This window comes from Oncorhynchus masou, chromosome 5, assembly GCF_036934945.1.
Source record: "Oncorhynchus masou masou isolate Uvic2021 chromosome 5, UVic_Omas_1.1, whole genome shotgun sequence".
Lineage (NCBI taxonomy): Eukaryota > Metazoa > Chordata > Actinopteri > Salmoniformes > Salmonidae > Oncorhynchus > Oncorhynchus masou.
Window position 1 is genome coordinate 52385791 of NC_088216.1, and position 7087 is coordinate 52392877.

General features: G+C 42.6%; 1 pseudogene; it reads left to right on the plus strand.

Moving 5' to 3' along the window:
- Positions 1-1192: 1192 nt before the first annotated feature.
- Positions 1193-7087, plus strand: LOC135529319 (LETM1 domain-containing protein LETM2, mitochondrial-like; annotated as a pseudogene).

A 7087-nucleotide genomic window follows, 5' to 3' on the forward strand; every position in this document is an offset into this window, starting at 1 on the left:
GCAGAAAAACAGCCCCAAAGCATGATGTTTCCACCCCCATGCTTCACAGTAGGTATGGTGTTCTTTGGATGCAACTCAGCATTCTTTGTCTCCAAACACGACGAGTTGAGTTTTTGCCAAAAAGTTATATTTTGGTTTCATCTGACCTTATGACATTCTGCCAATCTTTTTCTGGATCATCCAAATGTTCTCTAGCAAACTTCAGACGGGCCTGGACATGTACTGGCTTAAGCAGGTGGACACGTCTGGCACTGCAGGATTTGAGTCCCTGGTAGCGTAGTGTGTTACTGATGGTAGGCTTTGTTACTTTGGTCCCAGCTCTCTGCAGGTCATTCACTAGGTCCCCGCGTGTGGTTCTGGGATTTTTGCTCACCGTTCTTGTGATCATTTTGACCCCATGGGGTGAGATCTTGCGTGGAGTCCCAGATCGAGAGAGATCATCAGTGGTCTTGTATGTCTTCCATTTCCTAATAATTGCTCCCACAGTTGATTTCTTCAAACCAAGCTGCTTACCTATTGCAGATTCAGCCTTCCCAGCCTGGTGCAGGTCTACAATTTTGTTTCTGGTGTCCTTTGACAGCTCTTTGGTCTTGGCCATAGTGGAGTTTGGAGTGTGACTGTTTGAGGTTGTGGACAGGTGTCTTTTATACTGATAACAAGTTCAAACAGGTGCCATTAATAGAGGTGTAACGAGTGGAGAACAGAGGAGCATCTTAAAGAAGAAGTTATAGGTCTGTGAGAGTCAGAAATCTTGACCAAATACTTTAAAATCCTACAATGTGATTTTCTGGAGAGAAAAACATCTCATTTTGTCTGTCATAGGTGAAGTGTACCTAAGATGAAAATTAGAGGCCTCTCTCATCTTTTTAAGTGGGATAACTTGCACAATTGGTGGCTGACTAAATACTTTTTTGCCCCACTGTATGTGACCTCCATTGATCAACCTTGTAAATTGAGTGACTGTTAAGATTAGTGACAAACACCTGGCTATTTGTCAGTACATGGCTTTGTTTTTACAGTGCAAATCAGAGCCATTTATTGTAACTGTATTTTTTTGTGTGAATCTTATGAATCTGTATAACTAGGCCATGTGTCACTGCCGGATCACACAAGGGTGTAAGGCGTCGTAGTTCTTTTTCTGCCGGCCAGCCGGAACATGTTGGCAGAGTACGGTTCTGTAATATCTCTCTAGATGATTGCCACAGTTGGCGTGGCAGCCATGAGTGTGTCAGAGCTGCAGGTGGCGTGTCGTAGCCGGGGAATGAAGTCACTGGGGCTGACGACCGAGCAACTCATACAGCAACTGCAATAGGTACGCGGTCCTCCTCTAACTCTCCAACCTAAACTGCCCCTCACCCACACATAACTGCCTGTATGTGAAAGGAATGCTGCTGGAAATCCTGTTGAAAAACAATTTACCAAGTCTAAATACAGTAATGTACATTAAGGGTATACAAATAGGTTTTCATATATATATATATATATATACATGTCTATATGTATATAACCCTTGCTATGTGTATATGTGTATATATATATGTATAACAAGTATTTGATACACTGCCGATTTTGCAGGTTCTCCTGCTTACAAAGCATGTAGAGGTCTGTAATTTTTATCATAGGTACACTTCAACTGTGAGAGACGGAATCTACAACAAAAATCCAGAAAATCACATTGTATGATTTTTAAGTAATTAATTTGCATTTTATTGCATGACATAAGTATTTGATCACCTACCAACCAGCAAGAATTCCGTCTCTCACAGACCTGTTAGTTTTTCTTTAAGAAGCCCTCCTGTTCTCCACTCATTACCTATATTAACTGCTCCTGTTTGAACTCGTTATCTGTATAAAAGACACCTGTCCACACACTCAATCAAACAGACTCCAACCTCTCCACAATAGCCAAGACCAGAGAGCTGTGTAAGGACATCAGGGATACAATTGTACACCTGCACAAGGTTGGGATGGGCTACAGGACAATAGGTAAGCAGCTTGGTGAGAAGGCAACAACTGTTGGTGCAATTATTAGAAAATGGAAGAAGTTCAAGATGACGGTCAGTCACCCTCGGTCTGGGGCTCCATGCAAGATCTCACCTCGTGGGGCATCAATGATCATGAGGAAGGTGAGGGATCAGCCCAGAACTACACGGCAGGACCTGGTCAATTGCCTGAAGAGAGCTGGGACCACAGTCTCAAAGAAAACCATTAGTAACACACTACGCCGTCATGGATTAAAGTCCTGCAGCGCACGCAAGGTCCCCCTGCTCAAGCCAGCGCATGTCCAGGCCCATCTGAAGTTTGCTAATGACCATCTGGATGATCCAGAGGAGGAATGGGAGAAGGGCATGTGGTCTAATGAGACAAAAATAGAGCTTTTTGGTCTAAACTCCACTTGCCGTGTTTGGAGGAAGAAGAAGGATGAGTACAACCCCAAGAACACCATCCCAACCGTGAAGCATGGAGGTGGAAACATAATTCTTTGGGGCTTTTCTGCAAAGGGGACAGGATGACTGCACCGTATTGAGGGGAGGATGGATGGGGCTATGTATCGCGAGATCTTGGCCAACAACCTCCTTCCCTCAGTAAGAGCATTGAAGATGGGTCGTGGCTGGGTCTTCCAGCATGACAACGACCTGAAACACACAGCCAGGGCAACTAAGGAGTGGCTCCGTAAGAAGCAAAATCTCTGGCCTAGCCAGTCTCCAGACCTGAACCCAATAGAAAATCTTTGGAGGGAGCTGAAAGTCCGTATTGCCCAGCGACAGCCCTGAAACCTGAAGGATCTGGAGAAGGTCTGTATGGAGGAGTGGGCCAAAATCCATGCTGCAGTGTGTGCGAACCTGGTCAAGAACTACATGAAACGTATGATCTCTGTAATTGCAAACAGGTTTCTGTACCAAATATTAGGTTCTGCTTTTCTGATGTATCAAATACTTATATAATGCAATAAAATGCTAATTAATTACTTAAAAATGATACAATGTGATTTTCTGGATTTTTGTTTTAGATTCCGCCTGTCACAGTATAAGTGGAACTATGATAAAATGTTCAGACCTCTACATGCTTTGTAAGTAGGAAAACCTGCAAAATCGGCAGTGTATCAAATTGTCAGGCATAGGTGTATAGGTGGCAGGGAAGTCAGGCGCAGGAGAGTCAAAAGGAGTGTAAAATGGAGTATTTTAATTAAGTCCACGTAGTATGCTCCATCACACAGAAATGTACACAAACAAACAAGGGTACGAGGACCCGACGTGCACCTATACAACAATCAAACTACACTGACAATAAAACAATCTCTGACAAAGACATGAGGGGAACCGAGGGTTAAATACACAACAGTTAATGAATGGGATTGAAAACAGGTGTGTGGGAAGACAAGACAAAACCAATGGAAAATGAAAAATGGATCAATGATGGCTAGAAGACCGGTGACGTCGGCAGTAGTCGTGACACAAATACTTGTTCTCCCCACTGTATATCTATATATACAGTGCCTTGCGAAAGTATTCGGCCCCCTTGAACTCTGCGACTTTTTGGCACATTTCAGGCTTCAAACATAAAGATATAAAACTGTATTTTTTTGTGAAGAATCAACAGCAAGTGGGACACAATCATGAAGTGGAACGACATTTATTGGATATTTCAAACTTTTTTAACAAATCAAAAACTGAAAAATTGGGCGTGCAAAATTATTCAGCCCCCTTAAGTTAATACTTTGTAGCGCCACCTTTTGCTGCGATTACAGCTGTAAGTCGCTTGGGGTATGTCTCTAACAGTTTTGCACATCGAGAGACTGAAATTGTTTCCCATTCCTCCTTGCAAAACAGCTCGAACTCAGTGAGGTTGGATGGAGAGCATTTGTGAACAGCAGTTTTCAGTTCTTTCCACAGATTCTCAATTGAATTCAGGTCTGGACTTTGACTTGGCCATTCTAACACCTGGGTATGTTTATTTTTTAACCATTCCATTGTAGATTTTGCTTTATGTTTTGGATCATTGTCTTGTTGGAAGACAAATCTCCGTCCCAGTCTCAGGTCTTTTGCAGACTCCATCAGGTTTTCTTCCAGAATGGTCCTGTATTTGGCTCCATCCATCTGCCCATCAATTTTAACCATCTTCGCTGTCCCTGCTGAAAAAAGCAGGCCCAAACCATGATGCTGCCACCACCATGTTTGACAGTGGGGATGGTGTGATGAGCTGTGTTGCTTTTACGCCAAACATAACGTTTTGCATTGTTGCCAAAAAGTTCAATTTTGGTTTCACCTGACCAGAGCACCTTCTTCCACATGTTTGGTGTGTCTCCCAGGTGGCTTGTGGCAAACTTTAAACGACACTTTTTATGGATATCTTTAAGAAATGGCTTTCTTCTTGTCACTCTTCCATAAAGGCCAGATTTGTGCAATATACTACTGATTGTTGTCCTGTGGACAGAGTCTCCCACCTCAGCTGTAGATCTCTGCAGTTCATCCAGAGTGATCATGGGCTTCTTGGCTGCATCTCTGATCAGTCTTCTCCTTGTATGAGCTGAAAGTGTAGAGGGACGGCCAGGTCTTGGTAGATTTGCAGTGGTCTGATACTCCTTCCATTTCAATATTATCGCTTGCACAGTGCTCCTTGGGATGTTTAAAGCTTGGGAAATCTTTTTGTATCCAAATCCGGCTTTAAACTTCTTCACAACAGTATCTCGGACCTGCCTGGTGTGTTCCTTGTTCTTCATGATGCTCTCTGCGCTTTTAACGGACCTCTGAGGCTATCACAGTGCAGGTGCATTTATACAGAGACTTGATTACACACAGGTGGATTGTATTTATCATCATTAGTCATTTAGGTCAACATTGGATCATTCAGAGATCCTCACTGAACTTCTGGAGAGAGTTTGCTGCACTGAAAGTAAAGGGGCTGAATAATTTTGCACGCCCAATTTTCAGTTTTTGATATGTTAAAAAAGTTTGAAATATCCAATAAATGTCGTTCCACTTCATGATTGTGTCCCACTTGTTGTTGATTCTTCACAAAAAAATACAGTTTTATATCTTTATGTTTGAAGCCTGAAATGTGGCAAAAGGTCGAAAAGTTCAAGGGGGCCGAATACTTTCGCAAGGCACTGTATACACACACTGAACGTGTTTGTGTGTGTGTAATTTTATTTATTCATTTTACACAACTACAAACTTCAAGGAGTTGGCCATTCAAGGAGTTTGCAGGGGTTGGTCTGATGGGTTATTCATTGCTCTGGATAAGAGCGTCTGCTAAATGACTTAAATGTAAATGTCATCTTCAATGACATAGATGACAACAACCACATAAAACAGACAATGCATGCCTCAACCAGGGACAACCATGCTCTAGCAATTGAAGTAACTTCTGTCTCTCTTCTGTCAGTGGTTAGCTCTTCACCTGAAGGAGAATGTTCCTCCATCTCTCCTGTTGCTGTCCCAAGCCATGTACCATACCGACCTCACACCCAAGTCCCCTGTCATCCTCCCCATCGTCAAACTGGAGGTAAGGGTCTGAAGTTGGCAACTATAGCAAGGATTTTAATCAATACAACCGCGTAGGTCAGGGCCAAAAAAGAAAGGGTGATGGCATCATCCATAAAAGACCGCAGCAACAACTTATTTTGAATTCATATTGGTCTTATGTGTTAGAAAAGCTGACACAAGTCGTATGTTGCAGGTGCCTCAATATAAACATAGTTTTCACTTACATAAAGCATCTTCTGTGAATGTTTTCTTGACCACTCCTTTTCTCGGACAAACTGGGATTGACAGTAGTGTACTAAGAGGAGGAAATAGTACTGGAATGTTTTATAATGGTTATTTTAGGCACACTGTGCCCTGAAACATGTGACTCCTTAAAGAGAATGTTTCACCTGAGGAGAAATGGCAAGTCATGTTGATGACAAGGCAAAACTAGAGATGTATTTTTTCTGTAAACGCTCTCAACAACCTTCCTAGATAAGAATGCCCCAGAGTGGACCGTTGCTAAGTAATCTGCCACAATAAGACCAATGGCAAAGTGTTGATCTATAGTTCTGTAATGTCTACATTACCAGGCGCAACTGTATTGTGGCATCATCCATTCCTTCTGCTAACTCTAAAATGACCCAATGCCCTAATCAACCAGTAGACCGAGCAACTGAAGGCTAAATTCAACATTGAATTGACCCCCTCTTTTCTTGTTCTTCCCTGCAGCAAGTCGCCGCCCCCTCTCCCGCAGAGATCGAGGCCCCTGTCAAAGACAAGCCCATGCCTGCGTCGATAGAAGTCCTGGTGGACTCTGCCCCCATTATCATGGACAGGAAGGTACACGCTGGACGCACTTCTAAATTGAACGGTCAACGGGGTCCACTTCCATTTAGTCCATTTCTGTCTTTATTGATGGGGATTGATTGTTTCTGTTGATGTGGATGCTTCTTCTCTAAGAGAAAAACCAAGAGAACTTCCTAGCAGTGTTTGTTGCGCGGCAGTAACATTTTCTGATTCCCAAATTAGGAAATGAAATCCCAAATCAAAAAGTGCAAGCATACAGACACACTGACATCCCCCCTCCCCCACATTTCCTTATTCTTAGAATACCTTATTTTTCCAGGTGGAGAGAGTTTTGGATAAAGCCAGGATTGTGGAATCGAAGATGGCGTCACCAGAAGCTCAGTTAATACATGTAAGTTTGAGTGGTGGATGTTTCATTCCATGGTTTTGTGTACAAAGTTTTTGGAAAGAAAGTGATACAGGAGCAGAAGGTAGGCAAGTCCAAGGGACATTCAGTGGGCTTTGTAATGGCCCTTTGGTTAGAGTCCACCCTTATCTGTTGTATTTCACAAAGCTGCTTCAATATGTTAGCTACTCTTTTTGGAAGTAATGATTTGTTATATACCATTACATTTCAAGTTTAGATTTTCTGCTGTTCTCACTGATAATTTTCATTAACATCTATTAATATCTAGTCAACCTAATGGTTCTTGAATAGAACATACTTACCTTAGCTCTTTGCGATTTTGCTCATATTATCTATCCTCCATTTCCAGGCAAAAGGTGCTGAGTTGGCTGCCAAGGCCTACTCTACTGGGTCCAACACTCACTAG